The sequence below is a fragment of the Ambystoma mexicanum genome, chromosome 7q, assembly GCF_040938575.1.
Source record: "Ambystoma mexicanum isolate Mex_15411 chromosome 7q, UKY_AmexF1_1, whole genome shotgun sequence".
Lineage (NCBI taxonomy): Eukaryota > Metazoa > Chordata > Amphibia > Caudata > Ambystomatidae > Ambystoma > Ambystoma mexicanum.
The window spans coordinates 84370898-84387780 of NC_090941.1; positions in this window are offsets into that span (position 1 = coordinate 84370898).

A 16883-nucleotide genomic window follows, 5' to 3' on the forward strand; every position below is an offset into this window, starting at 1 on the left:
CCCGCTCATGCCCCGTGTCTCTCCTGTTGCCCCTACCCCTGCTCATGCCCTGTGTCTCCCTTCTGTTCCCCTGACCCCCCGCTCATGCCCCGTGTTACCCCCCACCCCCTGTTCATGCCCCATGTCTCCCTCCTGTACCCCCCAGCCCCCACTCATGCCCCGTGTCTCCCACCTGATGCCCCTCATCCCCCGCTCATGCCCCGTGTCTCCCTCCTGTTGCCCCCCACCCCCGCTCATGCCCCGTGTCTCTCTCTTGTTCCCCCCACCCCCGCTCATGCCCCGTGTCTCCCTCGTGTTACCCCCCACCCCTTCTCATGCCCCGTGTCTCCGTCCTGTACCCCCCACCCCCCGCTCATGCCCAGTGTCTCCCTCGTGTGCCCCCCACCCCCCGCTCATGCCCCGTGTCTTTCCCCTGTTCCCCCACCCCCCGCTCATGCCCTGTGTCTACCTCGTGTACCCCCCACCCCCCGCTCATGCCCCGTGTCTCTCCTTTTGCCCCCACCCCCTGCTCATGCACTGGGTCTCCCTCATGTTCCCCCCACCCCCGCTCATGCCCTGTGTTTCCCTCGTATTACCCACCACCCCCCGCTCATGCCCCGTGTCTCCCTCGTGTTGCCCCCGCTCATGCCCCGTGGCTCACTCCTGTTCCCCTCACCCACCGCTCATGCCCCGTGTCTGTCTCTTGTTCCCCCACCCCCGCTCATGCCCCGTGTCTCCCTCCTGTACCCCCCACCCCCGCTCATGCCCCGTGTCTGCCCTGTTCCCCCCACCCCCCGCTCATACCCCGTGTCTCCTTCATGTTACCCCCCGCTCATGCCCGTGTCTCCCTTGTGTTACCCCTTACCCCCCACTCATGCCCCGTGTCTCCCTCCTGTTACCCCACCCCCAGCTCTGCCCTGTGTCTCCTTCCTGTACCCCCACCCCCTGCTCATGCCCCGTGTCTCCCTCGTGTTACCCCCACCCCCCGCTCATGCCCGTGTCTCCCTTGTGTTACCCCCCACCCCCTGCTCATGCCCCGTGTCTCCCTCCTGTTACCCCCCACACCCCGCTCATGCCCCGTGTCTCCCTCCTGTACCCCCCACCCCCCGCTCATGCCCCATGTCTCCCTAGTGTGCCTCCCACCCCGCTCATGCTCTGTGTCTCTCTCTTGTTCCCCCATACCCCGCTCATGGCCAGTGTCTCCCTCCTGTACCCCCCACTCCCCGCTCATGCCCTGTGTCTCCCTCCTGTTCCCCCACCCCGCGCTCATGCCCCGTGTCTCCCTCGTGTTACCCCCCACCCCCCGCTCATGCCCCGTGTCTCCCTCCTGTACTCCCCACCCCTCGCTCATGCCCCGTGTCTCCCTCGTGTTGCCCCCAACCCCCCGCTCATGCCCTGTGTCTCCCTCCTGTTCCTCCCATCCCCTGCTCATGCTCTGTGTCTCCCTCCTGTACCCCCACCCCCCGCTTATGCCCCGTGTCTCCCTCATGTTACTCCCCACCCCGCGCTCATGCTTCGTGTCTCTCCTTTTGCCCCCACCCCCTGCTCATGCACCGTGTCTCCCTCATGTTCCCCCCACCCCGCTCATGCCCCGTGTTTCCCTCGTATTACACCCCACCCCCACTCATGCCCTGTTTCTCCCTCTTGTACCCACCATCCCCCCGCTCATGCCCCGTGTCTCCCTCGTGTTGCCCCCGCTCATGCCCCGTGGCTCCCTCCTGTTTCCCTCAACCACTGCTCATGCCCCGTGTCTGTCTCTTGTTCCCCACCCCCGCTCATGCCCTGTGTCTCCCTCCTGTACCCCCCACCCCCTGCTCATGCCCCGTGTCTGCCTGTTCCCCCCACCCCCCGCTCATACCTCGTGTCTCCTTCGTGTTACCCCTCACCCCCCGCTCATGCCCCGTGTCTCCCTCCTGTACCCCCCACTCCCCGCTCATGCCCTGTGTCTCCCTCCTGTACCCCCCTGCTCATGCCCCGTGTCTCCCTCGTGTTACCCCCACCCCCCGCTCATGCCCGTGTCTCCCTTGTGTTACCCCCCACCCCCGCTCATGCCCCGTGTCTCCCTCCTGTTACCCCCCACCCCCGCTCATGCCCCGTGTCTCCCTCCTGTTACCCCCCCCGCTCATGCCCCGTGTCTCCCTCCTGTACCCCCCACCCCCCGCTCATGCCCCATGTCTTCCTAGTGTGCCCCCCGCCCCCGCTCATGCTCCGTGTCTCTCTCTTGTTCCCCCATCCCCCGCTCATGGCCAGTGTCTCCCTCCTGTACCCCCCACTCCCTGCTCATGCCCTGTGTCTCCCTCCTGTTCCCCCACCCCGCGCTCATGCCCCGTGTCTCCCTCGTGTTACCCCCCACCCCCCGCTCATGCCCCGTGTCTCCCTCCTGTACTCCCCACCCCCCGCTCATGCCCCGTGTCTCCCTCATGTTGCCCCCAACCCCCGCTCATGCCCTGTGTCTCCCTCCTGTTCCCCCCCACCCCCTGCTCATGCTCCGTATCTCTCTTTTGTTCCCCCACCCCCCGCTCATGCCCCGTGTCTCCCTCCTGTACCCCCACCCCCTGCTCATGCCCTGTGTCTCCCTCCTGTTCCCCCCACTCCCCGCTCATGCCCTGTGTCTCCTTCGTGTTACCCCCCACCCCGCGCTCATGCTCCGTGTCTCCCTCATGTTTCCCCCACCCCCCCTCATACCCCGTGTCTCCCTCGTGTTCCCCCACCCCCGCTCATGCCCCATGTCTCCCTCGTGTTACCCCCCACCCCCTGCACCGTGTCTCCCTCCTGTACCCCCCACCGCCTGCTCATGCCCCGTGTCTACCTCGTGTTGTACCCTGCCCCCGCTCATGGTTGCTTAGCTTACCATAACTTGCGAATTTCAAGGGGTTTTCGGTTTTACTTGAAACCATAACGTCCCTTTAACAATTTCCCAGTAATCCTAAACCTGGGAGCAATTTGCCAGTTCACTCTGTCCTTTTAGCCCACTACTCTATGGAATCTACCCACTATGTCACTACTCTCTCAGGCACCTACCACCTCCAGAGTGTCCCAACATAATCTAACGCTCAATCCTAACTCTACAAAATGCATTGGCAGCACCACGATCTCCACTGCTCCTGCTATGACCAGCACAATCACCAGAAGTATTCTCATCATTGATGAGCATCTCAACACATTGATAATATTGATAACAACTTGAAATAGATCATGGATTTCATCATTGACATTGTTTCTGACCAAAAAAGCATTCACTTACAAATTAACCTCCGATGTCTCATCCTCAGTACCAAATTGAAAACAAATTGTGGAATAGAGGAGACAGTGCAGCCCTGATGTTTGCATCACAACTCTACATTGTTGCTTTGCAAATGGGTCCCGCCCACACCTTTTAAAATCTCATCACAGAATTTTTAATAACATCTCTATTAATCCTACATTGGCACTGCCAGTGTGCACTGTTCCTTCCAGAATGATTAGAGCACCGATTTACAAAGCCATTCCAAGGGGATTCTAATCAAAGTATACTTCAATATTTGGGTTCACTGCCCTCTCAACAAAAAAATGACCGGGGCATTCTCTCTGATGTTTTATAACATGGATTCCACGCTATCCCAGACCAATAGTGAGAAACTCTTTGCAAAAGCACACCAATCCCAAACAAATTAAAAATCATGCCCCACAATATCTTGAGCAGCCAGGACTTCACAGAATATTTTATCGCTCAACCAATCAGAGATCCATCCATTTATTGTGCTGATTCTCTGCTCCAAACCCTGCACACATGGAGATAACCAGAATATTTTGCGTTATATCCCTAGGGTAGTCGAAAAAGTGAGAACATGTCCTTAAACAAACCAACTAATGGTTTTACGAAGATTTAGCTATCATAAAAAGAGAAGGCCTCTGGCAGACAATCCTGAATATAGGTTACGATCAAACAATTGAAAATATTGATTTTTACCAGAACCACCTCAAGCCTTCCCAAAATAAATCTGCTCTACAGTATAGCCTTTCAGAAAAAGTATATATATATATATATATATATATATATATATATATATATATATATATATATATATATATATATAAATCCAATCTCACCTTTCCTTATTACCACATACTTCTACAGGTGACACCTTTCTCAACTTTGCGCACACACACACGTTCACGCACGCACACACACAAAAAGAAGACAGTGCAATGTCCTTGGTCAAGCATATCCTGGCTGCACAAATTAACACTATTTGCAATGCATCACTCAAGAGGGCCAGCTTCCAGCCTTGCTCAAAACAAATACCATTGCTCCACTCACCAAAAAACTAACGATGATTTAGGGCTGTCTGAGATTTAATGCCTGACCTCAAATATCCTCTTCTGAGGTAATACACAGAGGAACATCACGTCCTTGTAGCACCTTTGCCAAAGGTGAGTCCCACAAACCTCTTCATTTAAGCCAATTATGTTTCTGATCTGGCAGAACACTGAAAAAAAGCCTAGTCTAGGTAGGAGAAAGCATCCTCAAATCACTTGCTGAAAACATACAATCTCTCTACTCCTGCTTGAATTGTCAGTGGCTTTGGACACTGTCAGATATGCAGGCCTGATTCACAGGCTCCAGAGCATTAGGGCCATAGACATGGTACTCAGCTGGAATGCGGACCAGCTACGAAACAGACAATAATCGGTTGCCGCACTTCTCTTTCTAATAGTCTGACATGTGGGGGTCCATAAAATGGCCATCTTGTTTGAATTACAAATTAACAACTATGTCAAACCAATAACATTCAGCCCTTCGCCGCTGCCTTTGGCATGTACGCTGATGACTCTCAGTACTATCATTAGTAGCTGTGCCTCAGTCAATCAGCATGTTCGGAATGCAGTCAATAACGACTGGAATGGTCCGGATTTCAGATATCCTGAATTCAGAAGAAGCCCGGGAAACAACAAAAAGCATTAAATAACAGCAATGCAATTCCTCAGCAAATGTGTTTTCAACCAGAGACTCCCAACTTAATTTGGCACAATAAAATGAAAGCTAAAACATGGCAAAATGCTTTCACTTGTGTAGAGAAAAACTGTTCACAATAGCATGGCAGCTAAAGCAAGTTCACGCTAAAACTGTTCCTGTTCAACCAATTTACAACTAAATACAACCTAGTCATTTAGCTATTACAAAATAAAACCACATTTATTGTACTGTCAGGTTTTGTGTTTTATTCACTATAAAACTGGCATGCTTTACTTCACCAGTACACCTCCCAAAGCGTTATTGCCACCAGTACCATGTGCTAAGCCTTTTACAACTCGCGAAGGGTCGTGATCCATGGGATAATGAACCTTTCCCAATTTTTGGCTCAAAGCAAATTCCATGTTAATGACCCACTCATGGTATATAAGGCTATAGTAATATCACTTAAGGCTGAAGACATTCAAACCATCACCACCATAGAAACCAAGAATGGTCCATCAACAGAAATCTCTGTCTCAATCCATCTAAAACAGAAATAATGTACGGTTACAATCCCAATCCTGAAACCATCCCATTCCAATGGCCCGCTATCTGGGGCCAATTGCCTAACTCCTCCTAAAAAGCTGGAAAGCTAGAAATCTAGACTTCAGATTTTCCAACTAACTCTCTTGTGTTCACCAAATCAGTCAGGTAGCTCAAAAACCCCGCTTTGAAAACCACATGATGAAAACAATTTCACCATGTTGTGGGATGTATCAACCCACTCATCCAAGCCCTGCAACATCACTGTGCATTGCTGGCAGCAGAAACATCATAATGGCCACCGGAAAGCATGCTGCTCGCTAGAAATCACCAGAAAATGGCAGTGAAAACCTGAAAAATAGGCCACCATCCACTTTTGCCTATCTTAGTGAGCACAGGAGACCACTGCCAAAAACCACCATTGGGCTATTCACAAAGAAGCCTGAAACCACTTGGAAATAGCAATGGTGATTGCACAAGAAACACAGCTAATTTCAAAAATCCGTTTTTATTTGGTGTCAAATGTGCTAAAACCACCAAAAAAGATCCAACCTTCTGTTGGGTTTTTCCACTTTACTCTACTGCAAGAATCCATATCAATACAATGTCAGCAAGAATCATATGCTATCAGAGCAAAATCCCTTTTTAAAGATACTGATGGAAAGACAGCTGTCAAAAATGGGTGTAGTACTGTTACTCGCCTCTGACAGGTGCTGGCGATTTATAATTCTGACATAAGAGCCGTGTTTCAGAAGTTCAATATGTCAAAGAAGAGAATTCCATCAAAATGACATATAGAGTGCCACACATTGATTTGATGCTGAAAAAGACTGGATCTAATTTGGGTGTGACTGGTCAACAACTACTCCGGCAGGAAGGCTGGCCATGTGACCATCTGACTCAGCCCAGCTCTAGGGGCGGACCAGACTGAGATGTGAATTGAATTGAAAATGTATGTTTTATAAAAATGCTTATAACAAATTGTACCAAGCTGACAAAAATGGGAATCTTTGAGGTTCTTGTAATGAAAAATTCACTCACATTTTAAGACTAAGCTGAAATCTGTGTGATGTCCTAAGACTAAACCCCGGAATGTATTCATCTTGTAGCTGCTATGTTTATGCTAGGGTCAAGAAAAATTACAGAGATGTGATCAGATGGAGTATGTATGCCTGTGTAAAATTTGGTGCAGAACCAATATTGGGAAACCCACCAAAAGCGCAAATAAGTGGTTATTTCTGAACCCAAGCTCGTAGGAACATGGGACTTGAACAGAGACATGCCTTAATTAAGCTGTGATGTGTATATGTATTATGAACAACTTGAGTATCTGGGAAATATGTTTTTTGGGGTAAAATAGATTTTCTATGTAAAAGCAAAGGGGAGGGATTTCAGTTAAGCCATAAAACACAGCATCACTATGACACATATGACACACTGCTCCTGTCTCAAATCAGGGGACAGGAAATTCTCTGACCTATCAGGATCCTTAGAGGGTTGGGCATAGAGAGTCAGCCTCCCCACCCACTTTGGAAATACATAAATATGGACTGCTGAGACTCAGAGACACTTTTTCCACTCATCATCCGATTTCTTGGCAAAGCGCCCTGCAGGACTCCAGAACTTAGACTCCAGACTTCAGACTCCAGATAGATCCAGACTCCAGACTCCAGATAGATCCAGAAGCTAACTCAAGAACCCAAACTCTAGAACCTTCAAGCAGAGAGGCCTAACCCACAAGCTGAACCCTTTTCAGCAGGCTTCAGAATCTTTTGCAAACCGGATTCTAACCCATAAACTTCCACGGGGCCTAACCAAACCATTCAACAGCCTGGCTGAGCTGTGTTGCTTCTAGCTAAGAACCCTGTTCTAGAACCAAGATCCAGACCCATAGAGAGCAGTGCTGTAACCCAGAACCCGTCAGATCCAGTCCGAGAGACCGAGCAGACCAGAGGGCGTGCTGTGAGCAGAACCCAGTGCCTGAGACCTGTCGTGTGGCGAGTCCAAACCTTTGACCAGATCTGTGACGGGCCCATTCCATTCCATCCCAAAGCCTAGGAGTGAGTATTTAGTCTCGAAGTGTACATAGTCATCTCTTAGTTTAAAGTAATCATACTCAATCCATTTCAACCTGTCCAGAACTTCATTTTAGAATCTCTTGTGTCTATCCTAAATTCTTCTCTCCTCCACATAATTCTTGATAATTGTAGCAATAATCATTTGTGCGCTGATATTTTCTGAAGAGGGAGAGGTGTTTTGACGGACAGAGAAAAGAGCGGTGGTGCCGCGGTTCTGGTGGCTGCCCTTTGAATGTCTTGCTTCTTCATAGCTCCTTAGTTTAAGCCTATCCTTGTTTTATTTGAAATCTTGACATCATTTCTGAAAAATCTACCCTCACAAAAATATCCGTAACTTTTGAACCGCACGTCCTAGAAACAAAATGTAACTGTCACTCTGAAGCTAAGATCGTAAGCTTTCTAACAACACATGCCAAAATAGCTGGTTCTTGTTTGCAACTGCTGAGATTCGTTTTCAATCTGATAATCATTCATGAATCATTGCTAGTGTTGACCTGAACCAATCCAAAGTAACTATCACCTATCCTGAATCCCGATGCCTCCCCAAATTCCTTCAATTCCATCCAGAGAGCTTTCATGGATTCCCTGGGCTTAGTCAATGTTAAGAGGACATCGTCGGTGTAAAGGGCGGCTTCATATAGTTGGTCTTTGATTACCAGGCCTTGGATGGCTGAGTTCTGACAAACCCTGTTCGCAAACGTCTCCATGGAGAGGGCAAAGATAAGAGGGGAAAGGGGGCTTCCTTGCCTTGTGCCTCTTGATATCTTAATTATGTCGGACCTGGTCCCCTTCATTTTAAGTCTGGTGGATGGGTGCTGGTAGTTGGCTAGTATCCATTTTATGAAATTAGAGCCGAATCCATAGTGCTTTAACATTCTTTGGATATAGCCCCAATCTAGCATGTCAAAAGCTTTATGAGCGTCGAGCGATAGCACCATCAATTCCAAACCCTTCCTGCTGGCCGATTCGAAAATACTTATGGATCTCCTTATGTTTTTGTGAGTACTATGGCCAGGAATGAATCCGGTTTGGTCCGGGTGTATGATATCTGGTAGTAAGGGGGCCAACCTGTTTGCTAAGATTTTGGCAAAGATTTTGGCGTCATTGTTCAGGAGGGTGATGTGTCTGTAAGAGGCACAGTGGCTCCGGTCCCTTGTAGGTTTCAGTAGCAATACAGTTAGTGGCTCTTCCATCGAGGTGGTGGTAGTTCCTGATGATAGGAATGAGTTGAAGAGGGCTGCCAACTGGGGTGCCAGTATATATGAGAACTTCTTATAAAATTGGGCCGTGAACCCGTCCGGTCCTGGAGTTGAGTTCTTCAGTTTTGCTATGACCTTGCTCACTTGTTCTGCCGAGATAGGATCTTCTAAGGCTCTCAGTTGAGGGTGTGGGGCGTTCGGCTCTACTCCTGCTAGGTATTTAGAGTGTGCGTGTGTAGCCATAGGGGAACCCGACATGATTCCCTTGTGGTGTGCTGTCATGATTTCTATTTTCTCTGTGTTGGAGTATCAAGGAGTCGAGTCCCTTGTGCATCCAGGAGACATTGGATAGTGTTTCTCAAGTGCAGCTTTTTATGTTTGTGGACCAGAAGCCGGTTTGCTTTGTTGCTGTTCACATAGTAGAACTGTTTGGTGTAGGTTAGTGCTCTGGCTGCCTTGTCTGCTAAGTGCATTTCTAGAATTCTTTTCGCTTTTTTGAAGTGCGCGGCTCGCTTTCCTGTTCTGGCCTTGTTTAAGGATCCGTTCCTATTCCGTCACCTCCGCCTCGAGTTTATCCTTCTGTAGTTTTTGTAGACGTCGGAGCCGGGCGGTGCAGTCGTTTGCCGTACCCCTGATGACCGGTTTCATGGCGTCCCAAATGGTAGATATTGATGTGTCCTTGGTGGTATTCTCCCTGAAGTAGTTCTTGAGGGCTTCTGCCATTTCCCTTCTGATAGCTATGTCTGTCAAGATGTGGTCTTGTAGTTTCCATTGTCTCTGAATCGGTTCTGGAAAGCCTTGTACCCTCAGTTTCATTATGACCGGTGCATGGTCCGACAGGGCTCTGTGTCCTATTTGTATGGTTTCAACACGGGGAATGAGAGCACTGGAGAGAAGCTGCAAGTCGATCCTTGAATGCTCCAGGTGGCATGGGAGAAAAATGTGTGTCCCCATGTTGGCCAATCTCCATACATCTATGGTGTCAGTTTCCCTCAGGAATTCTGCCATGGCGAGAGCCTTGCTAAAGTCCTCCTTAGATGGAGGGAGCGTTTTATCCAGGTTTGGATCTGGTGTCAAGTTGAAATCGCCCCCTATGATCAGCTGACCTTCAGTGAAGGTTATGAGTGTGGGAAGGAGGTTACGAAGCAATAGGCTTTGTGCCACATTTGGGCAATATATGGCGGCTACGGTAATGGGGAGCTCCACTAGGAAGCCTTTCAGCAGTGTGTAGCGCCCCTCTGGATCTCTTTTGACAGTAATGTTCCTTAGCGGTAAGTCTCGGGTTATCAAGATGGTAACCCCTTGTTTCTTGAGGCCCGCAGAGGAAAAGTAGCGTTTTGGGTAGCGTTGGAAGGAGATGCGTTGTTCGTCAGTCCCGATGAGGTGCGTCTTCTGTAAGCAGATGATATTGAGCGCCAGTTGGGAGAGCCTGTGCTCCACGGACTTCCTTTTCCGAGGGGCATTCAGACCCTGGACATTCCAGGTCAACATTGATAGCTCTCTATACGGCAGGGCCATTTGTCATTAGGTTAGTTGGCGGATTTATCCTGCCTTTATCCGATTGCAAGACTGTAGTCTCCCCTTCCCCTGTGGGCTGAGCTTCCGTTGATGCGGCAGTTCCATGTAGAGGGATGTGCCCCCCTGTGGAGTGCTCCATGTTACTCGGTTCCCCCCTCTTTCGGACACCTCCTTGGCTCCACCCCCCCTCTCTCCGACCATGGTAAACAAACAAAAGGAACTATACCAGAACCTGAAACAAAAAACAAACACAGGTATCCAGACCAGCCTTCTACCAACGGGGCTGTCGGCTGGGCCATAGCTACAAGCTCGGTTGGAGACCCTAGGGTCTCGTGCTGTGTCAGTGAAATTATTGCAGTGCGGGTTTGGGCATAGTTGGTTACTCTGGCAAACGAGATTGTTGCCTTAAGGTTATTCCGGCTGGGCCCTGGGGGGCCCAATCGTTTGTACAGTTCTGGACTCCATGCCGGTGAACCAAAGGAAATGGGTCGTCCCTCCGGGATCCCTTAACCAGGGAGTTCCGCGCGGCTTAGTTCGATGAGTGCAACCCACCGAGGGGGAGTTTTCCACAGTGTGGGGTGGTGCCCTGAGTGGTTGTTATGGTTCTTCCCCCTGGAGGACGGGTCTCGCGCCCTACATCGGCCCGCCACCCCGGAGCAGGCACGGAGAGACTCCCCGCCAGCCCCCTCGGGAGAATGGTTCGAGCTCCCGGGGACCTCTTCCTCTGTGTCCGGGTTCATGAATATTTCAGCTTCTTTCGGGGAAAGGATTTGCCTTGTTTTGCCCTCCCAAGTGAAGGCGAGGCCTGTAAGAAAGCTCCAACGGTAGGTTATCTTACGTTCGCGCAGCCAGTCAGCCATGGGCCTGAGAGCTCTTTGTTTTGCTAGTGTCGATGCTGCTAAATCTTGGAAAAGGGAAATCGAAGAATCACGGAAGTGAATGAGTTCTATGGCCCTGGCTTCTTGCATTATCTTCTCCTTGCTCCCACTCCTCTTGGTTTTTTCCCCCACAGGCATATTTGATAGCGCTGAAATGTCTGTTTGCTTAGTGGCCTTGTTGGATTTGGACATGTTGATGCAGTGCGCCCCCGTGCGGATAGGGTATGAGGGGGACGCCTTTGCCGGCCAGATTCTCACGGTCCCTCCCGTGGTACTTCACTCCGCTTTGAACCTCGAGGGGAGGGGACTCGTTAGCCCCTCGGATTGTGGACAGGAGGCCGCCGAGCGGGCTGTGGTGGCAGGTGGTCCGTGCGGTTCCAGAGCACCCAGTGGCACAAAGTGGGAGGAGGGATCTAGCTCCTCGTCCCTGATCTCTGGTGGTGACAGATAGTATAGGCTCCCTCTTTATGTCTAGCGTCTAGTTCTTAGCTGGTGTGGCTCAATCATGAGGCTCCTGCTGTCAGGGGGTTTATCGGGGTCAGTTCTGAGCTCCTGAGCCCAGGCAAGTCCCAGGAGGTTGCAAAGCATCGAGGGGTGCCGGGGCCATCACAGCGATCGGGCCGATAGTTAGCCGCCGCACGCAGCCCAGGTCCACGTCGCTGATATGCTCCTAGAGGAGCTGATTTGGCCCCGGGAGGGGGGATCCACTGGTGGTTCAACAGTTCCTGGCCCTCTTAGGTGGTATCCCACTGAGAACAGTGCGGCAGGTGCCGCCTTACCTTATTCTAGGTTGGTGGTGGGAGCCAGAACCCACCCCAGGGAAGGGTTATATATGCTGGTGCAGTTTCAATTCGTTGTCGGCCCTGGGGTAGGAGGCCCCCAGGTAGGCTCCCCTCCAGCACACACAGTCTGAAGCCCGGTACACCCCCTGGGGAGGCGAGGGTATGCTGTAGCAGGATCCCTGCAGTTTTGCTGTGGCCAGTTTGGGTGCTGTGGAGGGCCCAGGGGCATCAACGGCCGAGACCTCCCCAGCCGCAGTCCCGCAAGCCTGCAGTGTCTCAGTCTGGGGGCCGACAGAAATGTAGAGGCCTCAGAGGCAGGCTTGTTTGCGGTCGCACCTTATCAGAGTTAGATGTGTCCTGGTTTGAGTGTTGTGGGAGGCGTAGCAGCCCCCGACAGCAGAACCCCACCAGTCACCGGCCCGCACACCCCCTGCGGCTCAGTCCAGAAGTTAAAGATGGCCCCAGCAGGCAGCACGAGCCTGGCTGCAGGTGTGTCCAGTTGCCAGGAGGAGAAGTGAACCGAGGATGGCCACGCACCCTGGGGCTGGAGACCTGGCGGGGGACCATATTGGGTCCATCTGGGCTTGCTGGGGCTCTGGGGGGTGGCCCACACCACACCACCCCCCTCAGGGTTGGGCTGCGGGGTGAGCGGGCCGCGCACTACCCGCCCTCCACCAGAGGACCGCCTCCGCTAGATGTGAAGGTACAGGAAGGTGGCGAACGCTGCTGGGGGTGGGGGGTCACTCGGCCCGCTGAGGATGTCGGCACTCCTTCATGCCGGAAAGGGCGCCGGAGCCTCCGCAGCAGCCGGCCCCGGAGACCCGGTCCGGGTATTAGAAAGGGCCTTTCAGACCCGAGCGAACCCGGCCGCAGGCCCCTCTCCGAAGCTGTGTCCCGGAGGGGGGGGGATTGTGTCCCGGACTGAAATCTGGAGGGGCCCCCTCCTGTGAGCTGACTCTTAGGCTAGCAGCATCCCAGACAGTGTTTTCCAAAGAGTCCGCGGCAGACCCAGAGCACTCTCCCGTGTTGGATGCTCGTCCCACAGAGTGTTCAGTTCTGGATTGCCGGCATTTCCCACAAGGCCACTTCACCCGAGTCTGGTGGTGGAGCGGGATCCCCTCTGCGGTGCTCCAGCGGAGGATTGTAGGTTCCTAGTGGTGGGGGAAATGGCCGACTGTAGCCATTGAAGAGTAGATCCGGGGGTGGCCCCACGTCCAAGGCTGCCACCCAGGGACCGCTGCGGCTCTCTGGAGAATTCGGTGCTGGCGGGCGTCCTCCGCTGCCTACATTAGAGGTGCGGTGCCTCACATCCCCCGACGGTCCTCAGATGAACAGTTTGGCGGGAAAGGGGGAAGAGAGCAGGGTGTGGGAAGGTGGAGAGCGTACCCTGCTGGCGACTCCTCACTCGGTCTGTTGGGGTCAGCAGATCCTCCACCGGGCTGCGGCCAGGCCCCGGCGCCCTCAGTGCTCCACACAGGTCGTAAGCTCCGCTCGGGCTGCCCCTCCAACGGCGCTATCGGGATGAAGCCAGGTCTGCCATTTTGTGCTCGCTCTCCGGGTGGGCTCCTCGTGACTCCGGACTAGGATTATCAGCCGATAACCATATCGGATTCGATTCGGGAACCTCTTGAAATGTGCTCCTTCATCTACGCAGCGCTGTCTCGCTTTTTAGATGTTCAGGACTCAGTGTACAGTGGGCATTGTGGCTGGTAGCGTGGCGCCAGCCGGGAGCTCTCACAGAGCCAAACCGACCGCCATGACTCTAAGCCACGCCCCCATTTGCCTGTTTTTAAAATCATACCTGTTTTCCCTAAGCTTGCTGGGGGAACTGGAATTGAACTGCATTGTTGATTAATATTCCTGAAACCTGTGTGCCTTCCTTTCCACCTCTTCATATTGCATAGTGGGGGGAGTGAGTAATAAAAGGGGAAAGAGTGATCATATTTTCTTTTGATTGAACCCATATCTAGTTTTATTTCTGTGTTGCATTTTCCTATCTTGCATTTCCTTGAACCATACAAGTATTCTCTGCTACCTTATCCTTTCTGTTCCTACTCCTAATTGATTAAAGAGTTGTTGATATTGTAATATTACCCAGTACTGATCACTGTTCATATTCATAAGTGTGCTATTCAGATATTGTTTCTATTCATAAAAGTGTGATATATATATTGTTCAATTCTTCAAATAAACCTTTTAATTTGCAAAACAAACCTACGTCTTGGCTCAGTGAGGTTGGGGAGATCCAAAGAGAGGGGCGTTATATAAGGGTTCATCATCCAGATTTAAAGAACTTTGACATAAAAATATATAAATAAGGGCTTCCATTGGGCATCCCATACTAAGCATTGATTTAGTTGGAGTGCTTGATTGAAGTCACTTACAATGTATCGAGAAGACTCAGAAAACCAAAAGTTGTGTTTAAGTATCAAAATGGTACAAGACTTAATTCCATTCCAAACTGGGCTACTGCAACTGCACTTACATGAAGTTGAGTAAGGATCTGGCCCATCACATGCAATGCAATCTGCAAATTACTGCAAATCACAAGACTTATTTTATTGTATCATTGAGACCTTGAGACTACATCATGCCTCCGCTGATATCCTTAAAGTAGTTCTGATGTATGCCCCAATGGCTCTCTAGACACTTTGCATTGTCCACAAAAATCTATCAAACAAATGCCCCACTTATCGCTCCACCACTATTGTGAGATATATTCCAGGCGAGAATTTCAAATTAGCAACTCTTCACCCACCAGTCCATACAAGTTCAGGAGAAACAGACATAATGGTCACACATTGGTAGTCTATGGATCCAATCTATGGAAGAAACTCCAGTAAACACCAAATCGGAAACCTCCTTCTCAAGATTCCACAGAAGATTCCAGGCTTTCACTCGCATGTGGGCCTTAGTTGTATTAACTTAAGGTACCAGACACACTCATGCACCTGATCCCAGTATTCCAATGCTGCCTCGATGGAGAAAACATAGGTATTTGCTCTGTATTCTTCCAGACCTTCCTCCCCAGCCCTTTCTACAGTCAGGCACTCATTGTACCATCTTGTAATTACTCCCCGCTTACACATTAATGTCCCAGCCTAGCAACTTATTGGTCCTGTATTCTATGTTCATTCTCTGCCCGTTTTATTTTTATGGCACTTTTTGGTGAAAATGTTTTGCTGAAAAAAATCATTACATTATTTTTTTAGTGTGTGTCCACCCAATCTCTCCTCTCCTATTATTTATTCCCTATACACCACCCCACCCTACCCCTACACTCACCACCCCCGCATATGTGTCGATGTTTTTTTCGGCAAACCTTTTTCAGCATGAACATTTATCCAATTTATTATACTGGGCCTCATTACGACCCTGGCGCTAAGTGGTTAACGGTGCCGTAAAAGGCTGCGGCGCCGTTAGCCACTTAGCGCCTTACTACGAGGTCCCTTTGCGGGACCCGAACTGAACGGCTGGTCTAGACCAGCCATTAAATTAGGGACCCGCAAAGGGACTCTCGAGGTAAGTACGGTACCGCAATTTGCGGTACCATACTTACCACCTTCCCCAGTCCCATTGAGCCCTATGGGGCAAAAATGGGAATGGGGAAGGGCCAATTTTCAATGGGGAATTACCACCCCGCCAACCTTGGAATGGGGAGGTAATTCCCCATTGAACATTGGCGGACTCGTTACGATACCGGCACCAACCATGGTGCTAATAGCGCCATGGTTTAGCGCCAGTATCGTAATGAGGGCCACTGTCTCATTTTCATATTTTGGAACTTACCAAAAGTATTGTGGTAATATGAGAATGTTACATTTATACCTTATCTTTTTCACCCTCCCCCATCATTTGTTGTTTTGATTTGACTTTATGTGAATTTTACCTTATCGTTGAGTGGGACCCTTACTCTTTTTTTTAAATATATGTTAAGCTTCTATCAATTTGTACCCGTTCCGCCCGGTGTGTTTCCTCTATACTAAGAAGCAGCTTTGAAGCAACTTGGCGCATTACAAAAGCAACAACATAAATATTACTTAAAGACATGCGTCCTATCATTATTATTACATTATATGTATTTCTTCGCTTGTACTGCTCTCGGTTTCTTTCAATGTGGGTTAGAGCTCTTTAAATCCCTACACATACAGAATATCTTCTCCCAATGTTACAAAAGGACATTTCCCTGGCACTCGTGCCTGACAACCCATCTTTCAGCTTTCTGCTCTATAGCAAGTTATCCCCGAGGGAGCATGTGGCAAAGAAACCACTGACAGCCCGAATCTTAGATCACTCTTCCAACACATTGAACACCTTACCTGACTGTGCACTGTCCATCGCAACCCTGAAGAGTGATGGCTTGAAGGTTTTGAACAATTTAAAACCACTTCGCATTGCTCAGGGAATCCTCCATAAAATAGATTATCTACCGTTTTCACTGGGGGGAAAACATTAAGCAAATGCAATTAGAAACCATTCTGGGGCCAAATGACAGAAACTTTGCACCGGTGCAAGTGCAAAATTGCACGGTATTAGCACTAGGACAAAGTTTGCCCTATTTTTAAAAACAATGGGACATATCAGTAAATTATTGCACCATGACAAGTGCAGTTTGGCATGGTATAAGCAACGGGGCAAATATTGCCCTTGGGCAGAAAAATGCATTTTCACTGCATTATTGCAACAGGGCAAAGTTTGCCCTAGTGCTAATACAGAATGGCCTTAGCACAAGGAAAAACTTCGCCCTGGTGAAAAAACTCATTGAAAATTTATTTTTATTGCACTATGGCAATGTTTGCCCTCATGCTTATACCATCCCAAACTGCAGCACTTGTCATTGTGTAATAGTTTTCTAATATGTCCCAGTGTTTAAAAAAATAGGGCACATTTTGCCGAAGTGCTTATACTGTGCAATTGCTGCACTTGCAACATTTCTGTAATCTGGGCCCTGGTGCTTAGATTATACGGAA